The 22,949-nt window shown below is 41.1% G+C and overlaps 1 protein-coding gene across 3 annotated transcripts in view; it reads left to right on the forward strand.

Annotated features, from left to right (window-relative positions):
- Positions 1 to 22,949, forward strand: part of KALRN (kalirin RhoGEF kinase) — a 455,469-nt gene that overhangs the window by 329,759 nt on the left and 102,761 nt on the right. The gene's annotated exons all lie outside the window — the stretch shown is intronic.

The raw sequence follows: 22,949 nt of genomic DNA on the forward strand, positions 1-22,949 counted from the left end.
ACTGATGGTCTTTGTCATATCCCCTGAGAGAATGCCCAGATTCTCTTCAGGTGTTGTTGTGAAATCACATGTGATTTGAAAAAAGCTGAATTCTCCCACACCTTTATGGATTTATCTGTTTGTCAGGGCTTTAATTATGCTGCCACTTAGACAATGTAGAAGGGTGTCTTCACAAAATCAGAGTCCAAGCTTTGGTTGTAAAGTTCACAGGTAAGATTCAGTGCAGACACTGTTTTGAAAGCTGGACTCAGAAATATAAGTTAATTGCAAATAAAATATCTTTGAAAGACCATCTGTTGTATTTATCTTAAATGCGTGCCTCCATGATTTTACTTTTTTGTCCAATAACATGCATTTGAAAAGTATTAAGCCTGACAATCCAAAGGCCACTGTAATGTATGCAAATACTTTGCCTGATGTCTGAGAAGTCTTCAATGCACATGGTTTGTCTTACTTTCTGTGTTTTTCACATTTATCATTCCTGCTAAAAGGCCCTGACTTAGTGCAGTACTTGAGCTCATGCTTAATTTTAAGCACTTGCCTAAGCTCTGCTCGTGTGCCCCCAGCCCATTGTCTCGGTTGCATGAATTCTGGCCACGTCCAGGTAAGGTGCTCCATGTTGCATGCTGCAGCTGCATACAAGGGCTATGGTGCCAACACAGGCTGTGTACCCTGAAAGACAGCCCATCATGGCAGGAGTTGGTTTAAGGATGCATGAGTGGAAACATTTATAGGAATTTCTATCCAGAACCTTTGTTTCTATGCAAACCGGTTGTTTGAACTGAACAGCAAATGTATATGAGATAAACTGACTAAAGATCATACAGGGAAAAAGTTGTGACCACTGGGGAAATGGTTGTGTTGTCCTTTTAACTTTTTTGAGGTGGGCAGGTTCACTTGCTGACTAAAGGCTGTGTGCTTTTTTGTGCTGTTATACATTTAATGAATAGAAACAAATTGGAGTGTACAGCTAAGGCTAAAGGTTGCTTGTATGTGCTTTGTTGAATCTGAGGTAGCAGTCTATCATCCTTAACTAGAGAGACAGCTCCTGCTGAACAATTTCCTTATTGTCTCTGATGCTAATGCCAGAACACTGTGGAGAATTCAGCTCCTAGAGTGCTGCATTATCATGTCTTTGCTCCAAGGAGAATGAACTCCCTGCATCTCTTTATAGTTCTCTCACTTTTCCTGCACGATGTTACCGAAATTGGTGGCAGATGAAGCTGAGCTGCCTTGCCTCCTGCTCCTGGCAGAGTCACACCTGTGCCCAGTGTCAGCTCAGACATGGGGCTCACCTGCTGGCACAGAGCCCTCTGGCCCCTGCTGTGCAGGGACTGTCCTGTCAGCAGATCCAAAGCTCTGACAGGACTCCTAATGGTGACTTTTTACCACATGGGATTTTTTCCTTCAGTGTGTAGCTGAGTTTTTCTTCTAGGAGGGTCTGAATGAAATGTGATTGGGCTGGGAAGTTTTATATTCTCACATGGACTGGTACTGGTTACCAGCACTGAAAGACAGACCATGTCACGCTCTCCAGGCAGGTTTTCTTGGCAGAGTGGGCAGTTCTTGGTGCATACTGTAGTGTACATACTATAGTTAACTTGTGTGGGGCTGGTAGCAGCTCCAGTGGTTCAGGGTTCAGCAATCAGTGGTTTCCCTGCCTATTTAACTCCAGCATAGTCAAGAGATTTATTCCCATGAGTTCAGATTCAAGCCTAGAGGCTTTTTGCAGCTGCAATCTCCATGGGTGACTCCTCTATGTGCCCCAGTGAGATCTCCAGCCAGAGGAGCCAATGGAAAGAGCTGCTACCTTTAGAAACTCTGGCTGCTCACAGCAGCCTCATCTTCAAACCTGTGCCAAGAGCTTTGCAGTGCCAGCAGCGTGCCAGGATGGCAGCAGATCAATCCTGCCTTGGGACTATCTATGTATTAACTCCATGCCTGAAGCAATTCTCAAGTAATGCCTAAGAGTTGATATTCCTCTCTGAAGCCTAAAGAATTCAAAGATTTAGCTGACACACTTTGTCCTTTCCCTAAACCTTGCTATTATGCCTGAGGATTGCCTAATGCATTAGTTGAATGTTCAGACAAAAATGTCAAGCAACATTTTAGACAAAGAAAATCACAACTTCTCAAAGATTCTCAATTTCAAGTAGCACTTCTGCTTAACAACACTCCTCATGCCTCAAGTCATATCTATTTCTTTCAACTTATTTGTGAGTCAGCTCCTCCTGAGTTGTAAGTAGCAATTTCTGTTTTCTCTCACCATGGCACAGCCCTGGAGCTAAGCTTTACTTTTGCATTTCAAACTCCTAAAAAGACAAAAAGGTTTTTTGTTGCTAAGTGGGAATGAAATAACCTTACTGTAAATTCAGCAAGGATTTGTTTTCTCTCAAGACATGTGAATGTAGCCACAACATTTATCAGGGGGATCCTTTGGTGCAGAGGTTAGAGAACTTTGACTGGGGGCTGAGTCCTGGTTCTGCTCTGTCACTCACATGTTGGATTCCATCACAAAGTACATTTGATGGCACATTACCCTCTCCTTTTTCCCCCTTGTCTGGATGAGGCATTTGCAGGGATAGACACAAATTCTTGCAAACATTACATTTGTACATTAACAACAACATTATCCTCCATTGTCCCAACATGTGATGCAGAGCTGATTTCAGACCTGGTTTTGTAGTCTTATAGTAGCAGACTCTGCTTTGAAAATATTCTGAGTTATGTGCCTGACTTCAGAAGTGTTATTAAGCCCTTCATTATGCACAACTTCCTGACTGTAGGCAGTGGTCAGGTGATTATATAAGACTTTCCAGATTTAAAAAAAATAAAGAAATAATAGTGTCTGGGTCTGTTTAAATTAAATACCTGATTAAGTAGCTTCTTAAATCTGGATATGAGTATTTAATATCTTTACTTTTCTTGGGCTTTTCTCTCTCAAAAATATGTAAAGCTGTTATCCCCAGGCTCAAACATTTCATTTTCATTAAATAATATATAGTAGAAACACAGACTTCAAGTAAGGTCTGTAGGTCTGCACCTTTGTAAAAGGAAAGAAGGAGAGAACATATAAAATGTTTCTTTTTCCATTTGCAATCCATTACTACTTCTATATGCAATCTATAATTAAAATATTTCGTATACAGGAAAATAATTGTTTAGATTGTCATTTGGATTGTGCAAGTTTTATATAGAGGTGGAAAAATGGGTTGATGACCCAGACTAAGTGCTAAAGAATCAATAGATAATGAATACTATTCCAGTAATTGCAATTCCCATTGAGCATCCAGGTCAGGTCTTAGGTAACCTACTAAGCAAAACTTCTTCATCCTTTTCCAAAAGGCAAAGGAAACAGCTTTTGTTCTAAACAGTAAGCCCTCTTCAGCATGCTATCTAAAATCCTCTCCTTAGAGAAAAATCCTTGCCCTATTCACAGCAGACAGGATTTCAGTCTTTATATTTGGATTCAAAGCAGTGGGGAATTGCATAAAGGAAATGTTACATGCAGGGCATTCTCATTTGTTAAGCCCATTGAGCTGTTGGCTTGTGGAACAGCTGTTTCTGGTGATACTGGTCCAGCTTCCAATGGCCTCCTTTTTGTTGGCTTTTGCAGAGTACTGAGGAGAGCAGTTCTCATTTCCTTCTGTTGTTTTTGGATGTGGAAAAAGGTTCTGAAATGTGAACTGAAAATGTTTTACTCTCTAAAAATATCTTTTATCTTTTCCATTAGATACTAGACACAGCTCATCTTTCAGCAGTCATGAGACTCAGATCTTGACCTCTTCTACATTGGTGGTATTATATAAAATCTGGGAATAATCATTCTTCTAATTGAAGGTAATTTGTACAAGAGGGGAGATTTTAGAATTAAGGCTTGTTGGAACAAGTCACTTAGGGGTAAATTCTCTTTTCTTGAGAAGCTTCTAATCAAGGTAAAATAGCTTTCTCCCTATGATATTGTTGCCAAAGCAGAAAAGCTCACTCACTGTCAGTGAGCTCTGTGTTGAGTCACCTGCAAGAGACACATTTCTAGTGCAGTCCTGGAGCAACATCAAGGGACAGGGAGTGTTGACCCCCTGTGAACAGCCAAAACCTGTGTCACCATGGACTGGAGTCTGTGCAGCACCTGAGCAGTGGGACTGACCTGAATAGCAACACCTGCCAGTGGAAAAATCTCCCTGCCAGTGGTTAGTGGGTGCTGTGTACTGCACTGATGGGAAAGGAGCTGGAAGGAGCAGTGCAGACTCTGGGGCAGAGCCAAGGCAGAGCAGCACATGGCAATGTGGAGTGGGTGGTGAAGCAGGGAGTCACTTAAATACAGGATCAGGAGTATTTACAAGTGTTCTTGTTTTCTGGAGCGCTGTGATAGGTGCCAGCAATTTATCTGCTGGGCATTGACCTGAAGAGGTTTCTTCCTCCAACCAAGATATTTTGCTCTCAGTAAATTGGATTAGATTAAACAACTGTGAGTTTCTAAAGGGCAAAGGAAGGGATTGATTTGGTCTCATTTGTGTAAGCACTGTTGAGCCACTGTCCAAGCAAGTGACATGCCAGAATTCAGTGTACTGATTCCTTGCAGGGATTGATGAGTTATGGGACCACAAATAAAACTAAATTTATGTAATAGAAAATGACTGCTGGCTGTTAAGTGGATTTTTCTGTGAAGGTATGATAAGGAGGAGTGAATTATGGCCCCAGAGGATGTATTTCTATTACTTGAATGCTGCCTGGCATTAGAGCAATTCTCACACTGAGTTCCTACCGCCCTTACCTGTGGAAAAGAGAAAATATGATAGCAATCAAAGGAAAACCTGGCATAAAACATTTTTGCACTTTATTTAGCCTTCTTGAGGGCTCACTAGCTATAGATTATTATCTCCTTTGAAGATACTGTCATGTAGTAGCAAAATGTTAATCTTACCAAGGAAATAATTTGTTCAGCCAGGAGCTGACATCTCTGTCTCTCTAATGATAATTTCTTAAAGTTTCCTTAGGCTTTGGGAGGCTGCCTCTCAGTTCTGGCTCTGAATCTTGGTTAGGACCCCTATAAATTCAGCTTTTCCCTGAGAAAAATATACAAATGTATGTATCTTTTTTTTCTTTTCCAGTGTGAATAGTTTCCTGGTACTGAAGTCATTGAAGTGACATTTTGAGCTGATAAAATGAGACTGGTTTCTCTCTGCTGGCAACGCCTGATTTGGCATAAACTTACCTTTCTAATAATTGATGTTCAGTAATATTACTGTGGCACATTTATTTTTTTCTCTCCTTCCTAAGTATAAGTAAGGACTTTGCCTTTGCTTCCTGTATATCTTATCAGGAATGCAGCAGTGCCAATATCATAAAATGTTCCAGCTTTTGATTTGCAGAGCTCTATTTGTCTGTCTAAATTTGATGCTTTTCAGTCTTTTGGAAAATTAAGTGGAGGCTCTTGGAGTGAAATATAGCACACTCAAACAGGCAAGGTATAAATGACATTTTTAGATTTTCAAATGAAGGAAATCTGGACTGAAGTGCTACATGTACTTTGAATTGTGCAAATTTTCACGGGCACTCACAGAAAACTCTGAACCACAGAGGGGATCCAAATAATTACAACCATTCTTTTCTCAGTGTTGGGCCTATGCTCTGCCTTGGTATAACTATCTCTGCTTTGAGGACCTGGCTGATAGGTCTCACAATACCTTTATTTATCTGTGCACCAGTCACTGTGGCTTGTACCTGTACAGGAATTCACCCACCTGCCATCTGCAAGCAGAGTCATTTCACAGTTCTTTTTTTAGGTTTATAAGTTTTTTTAGTTCTTTTTTTTAGTGATTTATAATGCATGTGGCAAAGAATCTCCAGCTCAGGTATTAATACTGGCTCTGCCTACAGCACAAATCCCCCAGGACAATTCTGGGGCTTTTGGCACCATGTACTTTGAAAAAATGGACTTTGATCTTCCCTGGACTGGAACCAGATTTCAAAACAATCAAAAAAGTAACTCTTACCAGCTTTGATGTTCAGCCTGGTTTAATCCTGGCTTGAATTACATGTTATCTGTCTTTTCTGGCACCCATTTCTAGATGTAACAGGTAGGTGATCAGGAGATTTACCTCTGAGAAGAGATCTGCCAAGGGTGCAAGTGCTACTGACAGTGAGACATTTGCTTTCTGCTGCCAGCCAGTTTTTGCTGCAGCTGTGGGTGGAGGCAGCACCAGGCACAGGCTGTCTTGTTCCACAGCACCTTCTTGTAAAAGCTTCCTTTGGAAAACAAAATAAAATATGATCAGCTGCTTTTAAAATAATACACTTGTTGGAAGCACTTGCAAACTTCATGGTAATTATTCAGGGGACTTTAGAGAAAGTCATGTAGTGAAGCCTTATTCATCTTTACTTGTACAGCATGGCTGGACAACTCCCCACACACCTACCAAGGAGGTGATGACAATGGATGAGTTTCCCAAAAGGTCCCTTTTATTTATTTTTTTTAATCTAGTACTTGAATTTTACCAAGAAATCTCCCAGAGATTTAAGTGTTTCACACTGTGTAAATACAGCAAAGCCAAAACATCTGCAGTGCCCATGGAAATAGCAATCATGTTGTTCATTGGGTAACTTTTCCAGGAAATAGCTTCATAAAAGGCAGGCATGAAATTTGCCATGCATCTTAAATATCTCAGCTGGGATTTCTTAAAGTGCAATTGAACTTTAGTGGGATCTCTGCTCCCAAAGTTCTTGGAGACAATCCTTTCCCTAAAGGAAAGCCATTCCTGTGGTCGTCAGTGCAGGGTCACTTCTCAGCACCCACAAGTTTCTTTCCAAGCCAGTGAAAGAAGCAGCAGATATTTTCTTAGCACCTCTCCAAAGTTTGGTTGGTTTTTTGAATCTAGATTCAGTTGGGTGATCAGATGCTGAGAACAGATTCAACTGCAGGCCCCTGAAAATGAAGTCCTACAGAAAGGGTTTCTTCAAAGATGTGTTGTCAGCACTGTCCTCCATGCAGAACTGGCTGTTGCATTCAGGGCAGGTAGAATATGCTCCACTTCTTTTATAAAGTGCACTGTTTTGTGAATTTTTACTTCTATTGCTATCCATTTCATAACAAACATTCATTATTGCTTGAATAAATTTTGCTTTTTCATTTGGGACATAAGGATCAGCATTCAGTAAGGTTTCAGTCTTATTCTTAGATCTTTTAAATCTAATTTCCTTTGGTGGAAAATAAGTAAATCAGTAACACTTGAAAATATAAGTCAAGTCCCATTATGATAAAACAAGTGTGTGAAACTCCTTCAGTGTGAAGGTCTCCTGAGAACATTGTAGATGTAAATATCAGCACATTCCTGTTGAGGGTATTTAAATGTAATTTCTGTGGTAACCCACTTGATCTCTCCTTTCTATTCCTGCAAGCATTGTGAAAATCAGATTCTGTACTGATGTGCTGATGGACACACTCCCCAGAGAGGTGCAAGGCACACAGTCAGGGTTTGTATAATCATGTAATCTTAGTTCATATGATGAGTATCATAAATCCACTGCAAATGTTGTTTCTCTCAATCACAAGACACTTCTGAAGCACATGTGATCCTGCTTAGGCAGGATGGTTGTAATTTTAAAATGTAAAAAATAAGGTGCTGCTCTTTAAAAGGGGGCTGGAAACTCAGCTGTGGACACCACTATGGTCTTACATGACAGGAAATAAGCTCCATATCAATAAATCTATATTACTAAGCAAACAAAGAAAAAAAGATATTTTGATGCCTGCTGTGGAGAAAGAGGATGTTTAAGTTAGGGGGATGTTTAAGTGAATGACTTTGATGCAATCAAAACAGACTAAGAAGGAAGGAAGGAAGTACAGTAAAATCCCTGTCTTTTATTTCAAAGACATGAGCAACCCAGTGATTTTAAAATAGAAGGATTAAGATAAATTATTGATTTGCACAGAAGAATTAAGGGATATTCTGAGTTCCAGCTCTGCAGAGATGTTGTTTGACTTTTCTAACTGTGCTGTGATTTTCAGAGAATCAGATGTCAAAGATTTGTTGCCATTTACCTTGCATTAGAAATTGAGTTGGACTTTGGTGGGAGAGGAGTTTCCATCTCTGAACTGGTCTTTGACTGATTGGGAAATAGTTCAAACTGATTCATGTTAGTCAAAATTAGTATTTTTTTCCAGCAAAAATTGTTAGACAAAACCACACGCATTCAAAGAGATCAAGTGATTGACTTCCTTCCTCCTCTATATGCACTAATGTCAGTGGGAGCTGAACTGTAAGTCATTAAAGGCCATTTCCTCATTATTGCCATCATTGTGTTCCTTCCCTTTCTCCTCGTGGATGACTCCTTTTCACCTTTGTCCTTCACCTGGTGCCCAGCAGAGGATGCCAGTCCTGGGGTGACACTGCTGAGGTGGTTCCTCACCTCGGGCTGTGCAGACTGACCTGAGCCATCACTTCCAGCAGGGGTGCACAGCCCCTGCACAGACCCCCTTCCCAAAAATCTGACACCACTTTAGAAAGCAGCCTGCTCAGCACAAAAAATGGACACTCCTGCCTCAGCCTTGTGCTGGAGTTACAAATTAGTCTGTTGATTAAAGGCACAAAATACTTAAATAAAAGTGGATAGACTATGGGGTCTCCTCCAAATGAGGACACAAATAGAATAGGAATTGTCCATCAGTATTCTGGGGTTGTCTCTGTATCCATTCTTGGGCCACTAGATCATCTAAAGTGCTTGGCTTGGAAAGAAAGGAGCAAGCAGGATTCAGAACTTGTTTTTAAAAAGGGTATTTTTATTATTTTTTTTAAATTTCATCTCAAGTTCTACTTTCTATGTTGTCATTAAGCAAGAAGTTGTTCCTCATCTAAATCCAATCATTTTCCCCCTGTTCTTCAAAGAATTTGAGTTCATGTTTATTTTTCCTGTGCTGTTGTTTTGAGTTGTTTCTGGGGTTTCATTCTGGTGATTACAGTGTGTTTGTTTAATTTGGATGTACAATATAAAATATATCCCTCTGGAGGAACAATATGTTTTCTTTTTGGCATAGGTTTTTTTTTCATTTTAGAATTCATCATGTGTGTGTGGTTAATGCTTACTAGAGATGCCAGGTTTGTTCAAGAAACTTAGAAAACCTTGGAACAGCATGGTTCCAGCTATAAAGGGCACATAGGGATAACAAAGAATAACTGTCTAAAAATGAAGAAAAGTCTAAGTGAGATCAGAACTTAGTATTAGGAACTGACCTTTGAACAACACTAAACTTCATTGATCAAGGACATTAGAGGACACTGGAGACCATGCAAGTTCAAAGTTAATATTAGCAAGTGGTTTGATATTGGAAAAAAAATCTGTGGGTGAAGGAGGGAGACTGAAGGAAACAGTTCCAAATTCCTTTTTTCTTCATATCAAGGTGATCAAGTCAGGAAAATATTTAAAAGAACACCTTTAATTCAGTCATGTAGCAGCTTTTAGGTGGGTTCAGAAATCCTGCTGAAGGGTCTCTTCTTTCATTAAGTGTATACCTGCAGCAGCCATTGCCACCTTGCCTCTGAGGGATGGTAGTGTGTGCTGGTGGCCTTATCCAGATTTGGCTGACTCTTGGTGAGCTGAATTTATCTGTTCCTGGGGAGTCATCCAGACTGTGTGTGTCCAGAGCTCATCAGTTCTTGGGAAAATGTCACAGCCAACTGTCTCAGCTCACACTTCTCCTCTCTTCACCTTGCTGCCTGCTGGTGAATGTTTCTCCATCCAAACCTGTAGATAAAACTTATATAAAACTCATTCATGCATTCTCCTGTGGCATGGCCCTCACACAAGGTAGAATGCCTGATTATGGGCAAAAAGGAGCAGCCAGATAGTGAGATAATTTATTTTAACTCTTAAACCTTAGTCTTTGTGTGTTGGCTGGTTGAGCACAGCTGTGACCATGGAGGACCATGAAGTATCAGAAGAACACAGGCACTGGACTGGGAGGCAAGAGGAGGAGGCACAGGGCATGGAGGGCAAGCCTCAGGGAAGCACAGAGCTGGGCAAGAAGCTGAGGGAGGTGAAAGCTTTCCTGAAAACTGGAGATGTTCCATGTGAGGGGACTGGAGGAAGTGATCACACCACTCAATGTATCATTATTTTGTCTTCTCTTTCCCCTTAAATCCCAGTAAGAGATTATTTCTTCTTCTCACCCCTAGGTCAAGTAGGTAGGAAACGGCTGCTGTCCAGATCAGCTTTATTTTTCTGTTTGTGTCTTGCATTAATTTAAAACCCACCAACAATCCAAATCAAACTCTCCCTCCTCAAATGTGTGCAGGCAAGAAACAGAGGAGTGTGAAACATGGCACAGCTCCACAGCCCCTTTTCTGCCTGGGTTAGGTTAATTTTTCCTGACACTACAGCATCACTTCCTGACCATATTTGCAAATAAACAATTATTGAGAGCACAAGGCTGGCCCACACATGCGTGTTTCCCACTGGCATGGAGAAAAGCTGTGTGTTGATTGCTGATTATTTATTTTCACAAGAGTCAGTTGGGTTTGTTTTATGTCTTTAGGGCACCATCTCTCCAGGTGTTGATCCTGCTCAGCTTGCAGGAAGAGTTGAGGGTGGGAGCCAGCTGTGCCCCACAGGTCCTGGGCCTCAGCTGGCATTATTGCTAGAAGTTCCCCAGTGTTGATATTTGCTGCATGATCCTGAGCAGTCAATAGGAAAGGACAGCAGGGGTCTACCCAGCAGAAGGAGCACTTAGCCAAGCCATGTGATTTTCCTTTAAAACTCAAGTTGTTGTTAAACCATCAGTTAGAAGTGTGACATTTATATTGAGAAAGGAAATTGAAACACACACAGAGAAGCTTCAGCTTTCTGGCTTGTGCAGATAATGCAGTGAGAGCAGATTTTTGTATGAATTTAAGTGATTGTCCTTAGAAAGGTAAGGGCTGTATTCTCTATCCATCTCCACCTATAAAATGGGAAAAATGGCATTCAGCTGACTGGCCCGTGCCTTCCCATCCTGGACAGTCCTGGACAGTCCTCTGCTGTGCAGGCTTCCAGTGTGAGCTGGGCCACTTGAAGGGCTGATGGCCCTGCCCCAGCAGCAGGTCCAGCCTTGCCCATCTTCCTGCTGGCTTGAGCAGCTGTGACTGCAGGGACAGGCTGGGACTGAGGTTCCTGAATGACCTGGCTTGTGCTGCAGTGGCTGAGCAGACTATGCAGCATCCCCAGCCTCAGATATAACAGAGCTGCACACCAGGCCTCCAGGGGTTGTTTTTGAGGGTTGTCTTTTGGAATCTCTGAGGTTGCATGTTCTTTCTTAGGTCCTGGCCTCAGTGCAGTTATTTTGAGAAACTCCCTCCAACTCTGAAGTTCTGCTTTCCTCCCCAGCAACTGAACCTTTGGTACCTTTTGCCTTTATGAAACCTCTGTCCTTCGAACTTCCTGGGAGAGAAATTTGAGGACTGAGAAAGGACTTTAAAAATCAACCATTTCTCAGGCTCATGGAGTTCCTGCCTTATGACCTTCTCTTCGTGTGATGCCCATATGTTATTTACAAGCACTTGGCTGCTCATTTCCACCAAAAAAAAGGGAAAAAAAAAAAAAAAGATAACATTGTTGAGGCTGAAGTGCAATTAGTTCTGTGGCACTGCAAAGAGCAAGAAAGGGAATGGTGAGTGCTGGGTTAGGCAGCTGCTAAGGTCAGAGATGCAAGGCACAAAATGTAAGTCTTTAGAAGAAATGCAAAGCAAACAGGGTGATAGTAAATCAGATTTACTTCATGTCAAGGAAATCACCTCACTGTTCACCAGGTGAATATCTGGCTCTGAGCCTCTCATAGCTCCACAGCACATCCAGCCTTTCAGGAGTTCATCAGCTGCTCTGGGTTTTGTTTCAGTAGGAGCAGGATTCGCCTCCAGCCTTTGAACAAATCACTTTCCCTGTGAGGGGGGAGGTAAAAGGATAAAGATAGTTAAGGAAAAGCTGGGCTGAAGCGGATGTCTTTTAAAAAAATATACAGCTTATTTTCCATCTGTTGGTTCCCAGTCCTTGCTTGCTGTGAGGACAAAGAGCAGCACTGCTGCACTTCAGGAGAACCAGGATGTGCTCCCCAGGTACAGATCTGAAAGGTGGCCACTTGCATCCACAGACCTGGAATTTTTGCTGATAGGAGCAATACAGTAACTACTAAAATTGATCCTAATGAATGAGAGCCATCCTTTGCTTTTCCTAATGTTATAACTGATTAATTCCCCAAAGAATTCTTTTGGGCATCCCATCCCTATGTAAAGACTATGGCTAAGTGGCTTAATAGGATAAGTGCTTTATAAAACAGCTCTGCAATATTTTAGTTGTCTCTTTTCATTTCAGTAACAAGCATAAGGAAAGCTAATGTCCCAGTACACAGGGATTTACAATCACCATTAATGGAGATAATTCTCCTCATGGGAAACAATAAAAAATACCATTGCAAGAGCTAGAACACTTTTCTAACTTTGCATTCTCATCTCAACAGATTGTGTCTCTCTTGCTAAATTTTTTTGTGCTGTAGAGGAGAAAATAAATCTGGCAAAGAGAAGCAACTTTAATTGTAAAGATAAACTCATAATGGGGCACAGTAAGGGTTTCTGAGTTTCCCAAAACAGCATCTGTATGATTGAGGAAAATAAAATAAAATCATGGTAGCTATTAGTAGTTCAGTGAGTTTTAAACAAGACCTGAATTATGGCAGAATTTAGAAGAGTTTTTCCCTTTTTCACATTATCACCTCTAACAGAAGGGGTCTCACTTGCTGTTTGTTCTATTTTGATGGTAAATCCTGTCCTAACAAATGTGCTGACAAGCTGTAAGAGAGCAACTGACTTCAATTGCATGGGAGGTCTGTCTCGTATTCCATATGCATCTTAGAATCTGGTTTTCATGTCTTTAAAATATGCAGCAGTGGAGATTAATACATTGGTTTGGTTTTAATGAGTGAACCTTGGAAGGTTTGCTGCAAACTCTTTTATATAAATGCTTAGAATGTTATGCATAGCATTATCTGGCTATTAACTGTTGTGGCAAGATGGATTTTAGGATTAAATAAATTGTGAGCATTCCTTTGAAATTGCTGGAGCCAAAGGGGTTAGGAGTGTAGGAGTGTTAGATTTCCCAGCTGCAGTCATTCCCCCTGCACAGCCTTGTGATGTGTAATGGGGGTTCTGGTGGCTGGGTAGGAGGGAAGAGTCGCTGGAAGCAGCTTGGATTCCACATCCTTGCATCACCACACAGGGTAGGTGACCATCCTTTTCCATGAGCAGCAGGCAGAGAGAGGGAATGGTAGCCTTGATTTAGCACAATATAAGCTCCATGCTGGGCATATAGTTACTGTCCTTTGAAATCAGTCGGATTTGAACCTTTTGTGCCATGGTTGCTTATGCTGCATTTTCTGCTTTGCCCACCATTATGAGCTGGTGCAATGTGCTAATGCAAGAGATTGTTCCAGGAGCTGCTTGAGGGTCAGCATGTTTCTATTGTGTGACTGGTCCCTGGGATTTTTCTGGTGCAGAAAAATAGACAGTTTCTCTTTCCTTCAACTGTAATATAGCAAAAATAGAGTTCTCTCCTGTTAGAAGTGTGGTGTTAGAGCACGCATATGAGCTGTCTGTGTTCAGCTGCCTATCCCACCTGTGCATTCCCACCTCCACTTTTGGAAACCAATTCAGCCAAACCCTGTCTCTTTAAGCACAAGAGGACTGACTTTAGTGGGGCCTGAATTTGTGTCCCCTCTCAAGCAGGTTATTGCTTTGAAACAAGAGAATGTTGTGAGCCTCCTTTTGGCTTTGAGCCAACACTCGTCTTTTAGTCGAGCAAGGAGGAGTCATGTTTTTAGATCCATAGATTAAACATTTCCTTCCTGCTGTCACACCTGTTTCCATTGAGAAGTGCTGGCTGCATGAAGAGCTGCTACCATCTAAACTCAGCTCTTCCTTGGAACAAATCATCCTCTGAGCACAGCTTTCCAGCTTCCGCTGAAGTGCGTTCTTGGGTGATTAATTCTTATGCAAACAAACTCTTGACTGGGTGATCATTTCCTTACCTGTTTCTCATATTGATGTGTTATTCCCCTGCCTGATGGGTAGTGTGCAGTGGTTTACTCTGTCTTCAGTTTTTTAAGGAAAAAAATAAAGTTTCCTATCTTTCATTTTTCCATATATCTAGATCCAACCTCAGTGTTGCCAAGAACTTTGTTAACTGATGCCAGTTAGTCGAGGAATTGTTTTTGTCCCACCATCTAGTTTTAATTTCAGTGTTCTGGCTGGATAACTGGCCCAGTTATTTAGGTTAGTATGTCTCAGTTGTATAAAGATACAGAGTTTATCTTGTTATATTGACTTCAAATACAGCAGAAATCAATGTCAACTTGAATGTCATTGTTGGGTGAGGTTTTTATGTTAATGGAATGGGGAAGGAACTGGAGAGGAAAAGACAGTAAAGAATGAGTTGCTCAGTACCACAGAAATGAAATCAGGAGGTGTGACCTTTAGTAGGAAAGAACTAGCAGAAGGAGAAGGAATCACATTAACTTCTCTCTTACGTCAGTGGATAAATTTGGCATGTTTCAGCACAAGGGGTAATGGGAACAAATGATTCTGTGACTGTCTTGCCTATTCTGTAGGCTTGAACAGTAGTGTCATTGTTTGGTCTGATCTTACCTGCAAAATGGACAGCACAGGGTGCTTCTGAAACCCCTTTGGTCTGATTGCTGAGGTTGTTATTTTACAAAAACCAGAAACACTGTCAGGCAGTGTGCCTGGATAGCAAGGGCCTGGTGGGATCCAATTGTTGGCTGCAGCTGAGGAGGAATCTGACACTCTCCAAAGATACCAAGGAGCCTGTTGGCTGAGATTCCTTCTCCAGGAATGAGACAGCATTGGTTAAAGATGTTCTTGGTGTGCTAATCTGTCTTTCACAGATGAGTAGGAGAAATGACTGGAAATATTACCTTTTGGAGTAGGCTCCTAGCAAGCAAATTACATACCATGAGTAATGAATGCATTTGACAGCAGATTTTTTGATTTTACATTCACACATTTATAACATCTTGGAGCACTTAGTACCTTGTTAACCCAATTAGTATACTCTGAAACTGCCAAGGCAATCTGAACAGCTATTAATCACATGCCAAACTAGCCAAGATCACACTTTGTTATTACTGCAGAAGCAGCCAGGAGTGGATTGGGAAAGAAGCAGCTTTAAACATCAAAATACACAGACAACTGGTTACAGTAAAACTAAATAATACTGAATGGGAAATTAATACAATAAAACAAGCCATGATTCCATAAACTGGCCTGCCTCATTGGCACTTTAAGAACTATAATAGTGTATGAGTGGAAGTTGCTTATCCTGGAGCTATGAAAAGAGCTCTACATGATTTGTGCTGAGCAATGCTGATGGTACCACTCCAGCCTGGGGGCTGTGCAGGTTTTCTCTAGCATGGCCCAGGAAAAGGAGCACAACTGCAACCTGCAAGCAATCAGACATGGACCTGCACTGACTTAACATCCTGGCATTGAGCAACTTCAGGTTATACTCACCCTGAGTCATTGCCAGTCTCTGGGGTTCAGGGCTAACATCAAAGTGCAGCTCAGCTCCCAGGAACAGCTGATCCTTGACCCTGTGTTGCAAGACAGCTTTTAAAGCTGCAATTCAATGGGATGGTTTGGTCCTGTCCAGGAGGAGAAGGACAGGGGGTTGTGTTAGTTAACATGTCCATTAGGGAGCTGCTTTTCCAAATCTGCTCAAGTTTCATAGCAGGGTCTCTTATGCTACAAGAATGTCTGAATTATAGCAGCAAAGCTGGTATGGTTTTTACTGACATAGTAATGGATATCTGTGTTCCTGCATGAGGTATAAATAATACAGAAGATCCTGAGAAACTTTCAGAAATTGCACTTAGCCTAAAATAAAAACAGTAAGAGGATTTGTGTCAGATATTCCACCTTACCTGTCCGCTGATAAAAACTGCAGTTTTCAAAATCTGCTGTCTCATTTGTAATTAATACCACTGAATTGCAAACCTGGTGTATTGGCTCTAGGAATAACAATGAAATAACAAATAAAGAGCATGAGTTAATGATGTGGTAAACCTTATTCATGTAAGTAATGCAAGTTAGCACCTGTTTATAGAAAATAAAATTAAACTAGAGTTTTTTATGAGTTTATAATTCAGCTAATAGAGGAAATAGTGATAGACTTTTGTAGGCATCTGATTTGGGCCATGTGATATTTTTATTAACAGAGGAGAACAATAGAAAATAAACATGTGATGTATTAAATGATGGAAACCTGGCTAGTTGACAGATACTGATAAAATAGAATTATTATAGGGCAGGCAATTTTATAGAGAAATCCTGGAGAGATTTATCCTTACCTTTGTGATAGGAGAAATTTTTTAGCCTAGTTTTCTGAGGAAGCAACATTTTCTTTCATGTTTTCCACATCTGTTTGTGCTCTGCCCTCTGATGACTTTTGTACCCATTGGACAAATTTTAGGCAACTTGGCAGAAGCTTCTGATCTCATTTCTGTGGAAATCCTCATAAGGCTAGGGAGAGCAACCAAGGATTTGCTCTAATTAGAAGAAATGCAGTAGTATGAACATGTATTTATGGACACACACATTACTAGAAACTCCCCATGGCTGAGAGACCTCATAGATGCTTGACCCTCAGGAGGAGCTTCTGCTGTAGCTGGAGACTGTCCATGTTCCCCATCTCTGTGGGAAGCTGGCCTGTGCTGGGTCTGCTCCATGGGGACTGCTAGTTATGCATGAGAAGCCAAAAAAATTAGAAGTATGTCACTAATGCCTGCAGCTGGACGAGCAGTCAGGAGCAAAAAGAACAGGCTGCTGATACAAATAGCCTGGCTGGCATTCCATAGGTAAACAGGAGCAGTGCTAATAACTGCAGATCTCACTGTGATAGAGGGAACAACATCAGCCCTCAGGGGCCAGTAGTGGTGTTGAGGAGGCTGGTGACTTCCCCAGCACTGAGGTGGCTTTTCTCTCTGTAGAAAAGTGCTAAGCCAAACAGCATGTTTCTTGCAAAAAAAAAAAAAAAAAAAAAAAAAGAAAATAAAAAAAGAAACCCATGAGTTAAATGCAAGCTTGTACTTGGTCTCATGAAATGTGACTGGCACTATCCCCATTTCCTTGACTCAGAAGAGATACAGGAGTGGAGTCATCCAAGTTAAACTCTGGGCAAGAAAGAGAGATGGAGTTAGAGCAAAGATCATCTATGTCCCAGGCCTTCTGCTGGGGTTTTATTTCCATATCTGTATGTTCCTATTTTTAAGTGGCAAACCAATCCACATGAACAGAATTCCAGCACCTTTCTTAGCAGGAGGTTTGTAACAGCTGGGGGCCCTCAGCACTCTTGAGACACAGCTGTGGTCTGCTCCGTTGCTAATGGTTTTGGATTTTAATTATTTTGAAAACACATTTGTAGCAGCTTATACAAGAGCAACAGGGTAATAGTTACAATAAAGCTATGTTGTGTTTTTGGTACAAACTCTTTGGTTTAGAGTTTACAATTTATGTGTTCTGGAACTGGATTCTTGCCCTATAAAACAATGCAGCAGCCTTTTCTCATTTAGTTAGCCATCCATTTTTATTAGGGTGCTCTATACAATGCCTGCAAAAATATTATAAAGGTGCACAAGGTTCATTATTTCACAACAAGTGACTAGCCAAGACCATTATTATTTTTATAACAGCCAGGCTTTCTATTGAAATACAGTTTGGATTATAACCTTTTTTCCCTCCTCCCTCTTTCTCTTTTCTCAAAGCTGAGATGTGCAATTGTTCCTTTACAGATTGCTTTTCCACTCCCCTACAAAACATGTCGTTTTCTGTGAAATGGATGGATTATAATGGGAACAGATCAGTGATAATGCATTGCTGGAATACATCTATCCCCAAGAGGGCTTATAATAATATCCATTCTTCCTAAGCTTTAAAATCTGCAGTTTGGACAGCCTATAGCTCTAATATGGAATCTAGCTCTGAATTTTCTCTGCACTTAGAGTTCTTTGATGCTCAATTATTGTTTGGGTTCTGCCCTCTCTGTCACATTGCCATGGCAACTGCCTTGTATAAAATCCTATGTTCAGACAATACAGCCCCTGCTTTATAGAGGGGCTCCAGGCTCAGGAAAGTTGAAATTGTTCAGAGAGATTACTGAAGATTAATGACTGTGCTTTGAGCACTGCAGAGTATTTCTGAAAATCATGGTAATTAAATAAAAAATACATGCAGGTGGTGTGCTCTCTAAGTCAGGAGTGTTGACACCTGCTGGGAGTAGTAGAGGTACAGTAAATCTGCAGTAAAAACACCTGGGGGTCTTATTCCAGCATACAGTTTCTTCATGCTAAATAGCTGTGCTGTGTAATTAGCTGTGCTGGTTTTCCTTTGCCTGTTCTCTGGCTGTAAATGGAACACCCTGACCAGGGTTCCCCACTGGGGCTGCAGGGGTTGGTGTGTCCCAGGCTGGTGCTGAGTGCTGGGCTCCATCAGCCCAATGGGCCCCTTGATGAGGCCAAGGCTCCATTTCTGCCACTGGACTGTTGTGATTCCATGGACACACTAGTGCTTGTAAGGAAGATGAAAACAGAGCTGCAAATTGCTTGTGCTGAATCATAAACCAGGACGTGTTTCATGAGCCCATTAAGCACGTGCCCATGATGTTAAGCATATGCTGAGCTCTGTTCAACAGGAATAGAGTTTGGTTAAGTATATGTTTTTAAGCCCTGCACTGGTTTGAAGGCCTTATAGAGTTGTGAACCACACTGGGACAATGAATTAAATATGTTGATTTGATTCACAAAAGTGTTAGCTATTTTCATGTTCAGTAATAACATTAATATTACATGCCACATTAGCTGTAAGCAGCTGCCATGCAATAAAATTTAAAATAATCTAAAAGGGAGTCAAGGCATTTTGTCTTCCCCAAAAACAGTAGAATACCCTTGGTTTAGGCTTTTCCTCCCTCCAAGGTGAGCAGTGCTCCTGGGGATAGCCTCCAGAATCACATCTGTTTGAGAGCAGTGTATTACAGCCTTATGTTGCTAAAACACGTGTACTAGGAAAAGCCTAGCTTAGGAAAAAATCTCGGGTATTCTAAGGGGATACAAATATTAACTCAAACCAGATGCATAAAGGCAGAGACATCTTTGTTCACTACAGCAGGTCTCTCAAAACCCGTTTCAGATCTTATGTCTGCCACATAAGATCTCTGTTTGCAAACATTGAGAAACCTGCAAGTATGGGAATTAATAAGAAATCTTAAGGTGTCAAGCAAGAAAGAAATGCATGCAGTCTGAAAGGGAACAATAATTCATTTTGAGATCTAAACTTGTTTTTAAATTAACTGTGTGGATGTTAACTTCCTCAATTCAGAAGCTTAGCCATCTGTGTCATTGAATTAGTTAGCCTTTGGCTGAAGTCTAATCATTGTAGGAGCAAGAGGCAGGGGAATCAGGAGCCCTAGAGGATCCATAGGAACTATTTCCATGAGGCTGAATTTTGCATCAATCCCAGTTCTTAAGTAAAGGGTGCCTTTGCTTTGCTGCACAGGGTAGGAGCCCTGCTGGGCAGAAAGGCTGCTGGGGTTGCACAGTGTCTTATTGCTCCCTGGGGATTCTTTGGGTTCATTTCCAGATCCAGGACAAGATCCTCTTTGAGGACTGCTGGGCTCTCCCTTGATGTGGTGAAAACAGTAATGATGATAATAAATAAATAAATTTGTACCTCTGAATTTGCTAACCTGATGTTCATGGCCAAAATAGTCCATTGTTCTCTTGTTTGTGGTGAGCTGCAGGTTTTGTAGCAAAAATCTAAGAAGCATTCATGCATCTGGGCCAGCCCTTTTCCACTGGGGTTATTTCGTGTCAACTGCTGCAAATTAGACACATATAAAATTTATCATGTGTGGGTGTCTGTGCACAGAAATTTAGCTTCCTCAGTATTTACAGAACATAAAACAGTCCTCCTTATTTAAGGCTAGGATGAACATTTCTGTCACATTAGGAAAGGCAACCTTATTTCATTCTGCAGCTGCTATTTAAATTCTACAAGATCTCTTTTAATCCTAGGCAAAGTTCAAAATTAGATGTTTCAAACATCTGCTAACTATTATGGGTTATGCCTGCTAGTGGTGGTAATAAATTATAGCCAAGAAGAGAATCAAATGTCTTAATAATGTTTTTTGTTCATTGCTTCAAAGTTTGTCCTCTTTCAGTGTTATCTGTTCTCTTTTTGAGCATGATAGTCAACATGCTTACAAAGAAGATTGTGCTGTGGGATTGGGATTGCAATGGGATGAGGGTGACACCCTCTAGTTTAAGTTAAGAGAAAAACAACAAACACATTGATTTCTCTATCTCAGAGCAGAGGGAAAGCTAAATCAATCACAGAAACTCACTCTTTGCACTGCGTGCCAAAAACAAGAAGGGTGGGTCTAGCAGAATATGGGAGAGAGGGCATTTCAATTTCCTCCAAAGGGGAGATAACAGATCAGCTTTCCAGTTTGTCATGGAAACCTTTTGTCAGCCCAGTAACAATGACGTCAGGTGGCAGTGGCACAGAGGCTGGGTTAGTAAATGCAGCTCACACCTGTTGAGCTGCCAGAGGGAAGGTATGTTGGCTTTTACATTTTCCATCCCTGAGTCTGAACAACTTTGGTGAAGGTTTAAAAAGTGTTTTCAAGTCCCAAGGCAGTTTTCATGAGCTGTAGCAGATTCCAACCGTGAGCAGGTGGTGCTGGAGCTTTCACTCATGGAGAAATCCTGCTAAAAGGCATTTGCTCAAGCAGTGCCATTCCCTCCTGTTTTGGGTATTCCTTTAGAGGGTGGGGAGAGCAGACTTGTACTTCAAAAGAACAGCACCAAATTCCTTCAGTGTGTTTGCTTTGCTTGGGAGTAAAGGCTCTGCTGGTGTTTACCAAAGGAGTTTTTTAGAAACACTTCTAAAAAAAGAGAAACCCAAATTTACTACCCCAGATCTATAGCTGTAGATGTATAGCATTACACTGTAGACTGTTTTTGGGATGATCATTCTCCTGCCTATTTCTCTGGTGGGTGCTATGCTTTTGTGTTTAGTCTTGTTGACTGGCTAGTTTTGCTTTTGTGAAGAGAGCGTAGATCACTTTTTTGCTTCCCATTGTTGTCCCGTTTTTAGTAATCAAAAAATGCTTTAACAATTTAGAAATAAGCTTACTTCTTTTCACAAGAAAAGTATGTAAGCAGGGAAAGCAGTCCATCTTTTCTGCACTATTCATGTTTACCAGCAAAATCATAGAAGTTGTGTTTGCAGAAGACTTTGAGTCAGTTAAAGTGTTGCACTGTGCCAATAGTCGATGCAGGTTCTGTTACTGTGGCTAAAACATGAATTTACATTAGTTGTATTTCTTGTCTATGGTAACACATGATAATTCTCTTAAAGTGTGCCCTTGTTGTTGTCAACCAACATGCATGATACAGAATATTTCCTATCATATAGCTTGAAAAAGGAAAAGTAGACCTATTATAGGGAAGATGGGTCAAATTGTATCAGGTTGCAAAGTAGAATTAAGGCTGAGAAAAAGAATGGCATAAATGACATAAAGTGATCAGAAAAGGAAAATGGAGTCAACCAGTGTAAATGACATTTTTTGTACAATTAGAATCCAGCTGTATGTAGTGGTGCCAGTGAGCTGTAGAAATTTTTGCAAAGGAACAGTCTGGGATTATAATTGTTAAATAGCCAATGTTGATGACCCATGGTATCCTAATGGAGATGGATGATGTCAAATGGCTGTAAAGTTTCAAAGAGGTAGCAAAACTAAAATTGGGTGATAAACATTGTTTTCTGTGGAAGATTAAATTGTCTTTCATGTGAAAGAAATAAGATTTAGCGACATTAGTATTGTTGCCATTGTGGTAAGTGTAAATTCTCTGGAGATATCTGTGAAGAACTATGATTCTTTTTGGCTTCAATTTGAAAAATGTTGAACACTTATCTATATTTTTTCTTTACACCCATTACTGGTGATTTCAGCCTGACAGAAAGTCTCTGTAGTATCACTTAATTTTTTTGAAACTTTCTCACTGGAAGGCTAGAAAAAGGTATGATAGACATTTTGAAATAAGACCCTTCCTAAGTTCTCACTACCATGGATAGGTTGCTGCCACTCTCAGACACTGGCACATCTTCTGCTGTCACCTCTCAGCAAGTGTCCCCTGCCCTCTGTGGGGAGCAGCAGGAGCAGGGCAGGGGGAGCCCAGGACCTTCCTCCAGGAGGGGAGGAGAGGGGCTGTGGCTGCTGCAGCAGGCAGTGATGTGCAGTGACCAAAACCCTCTGTCTGTCTGCCAAGAGTGCCTGCCTCTGAATACTGTGTCCCCTGAGTTTTCTCTCTGTTTTCTGCAGGCCTTTTCAGATTCTCTTTGGTTTTTTTCCCATGCCTCAATGGTGCACATTACTGACTAAAATACTTTTGATACAGGAGAGAGGCAAATTCATTTATCTGCACCCTGGATCAATCCAGACATTAGTTACAGTACAATACAGAGCAGTGTGATAAAGGGTCCCTCTTTTACTGGAGGGACAGAAAAGGGACCAAGAAAGAAGAGAAGGAAACAGTGCAGGCTGTGATAAGTTAAGTACATGCCCTTAATAGGGCCACTACTTACTAAGCCCTTTTGAACCCTGAGAAGGAAAGATGATTTGCATTGTGTTCTCATTGCTTTCTTGCAGAAATTTATCATTGAAAGAGCCACCACCTCATAACCATAGTGTTAGGTGTGGTGGTGAAACAATAAATTCCTATTCCATGCAGTAAAGGCTAATTCATTCTCTTCTTATTCAAGAATGTTTTTCCTCCACTTAGGGTTCATTCTGGCAAACAGAGCATTTCAGCAGCTTCTTTAGATTGGGTGGGGATTAATGAGGTTTGAACACACAGC

Source organism: Oenanthe melanoleuca, chromosome 7, assembly GCF_029582105.1.
Source record: "Oenanthe melanoleuca isolate GR-GAL-2019-014 chromosome 7, OMel1.0, whole genome shotgun sequence".
NCBI classification, from domain to species: Eukaryota; Metazoa; Chordata; class Aves; order Passeriformes; family Muscicapidae; genus Oenanthe; species Oenanthe melanoleuca.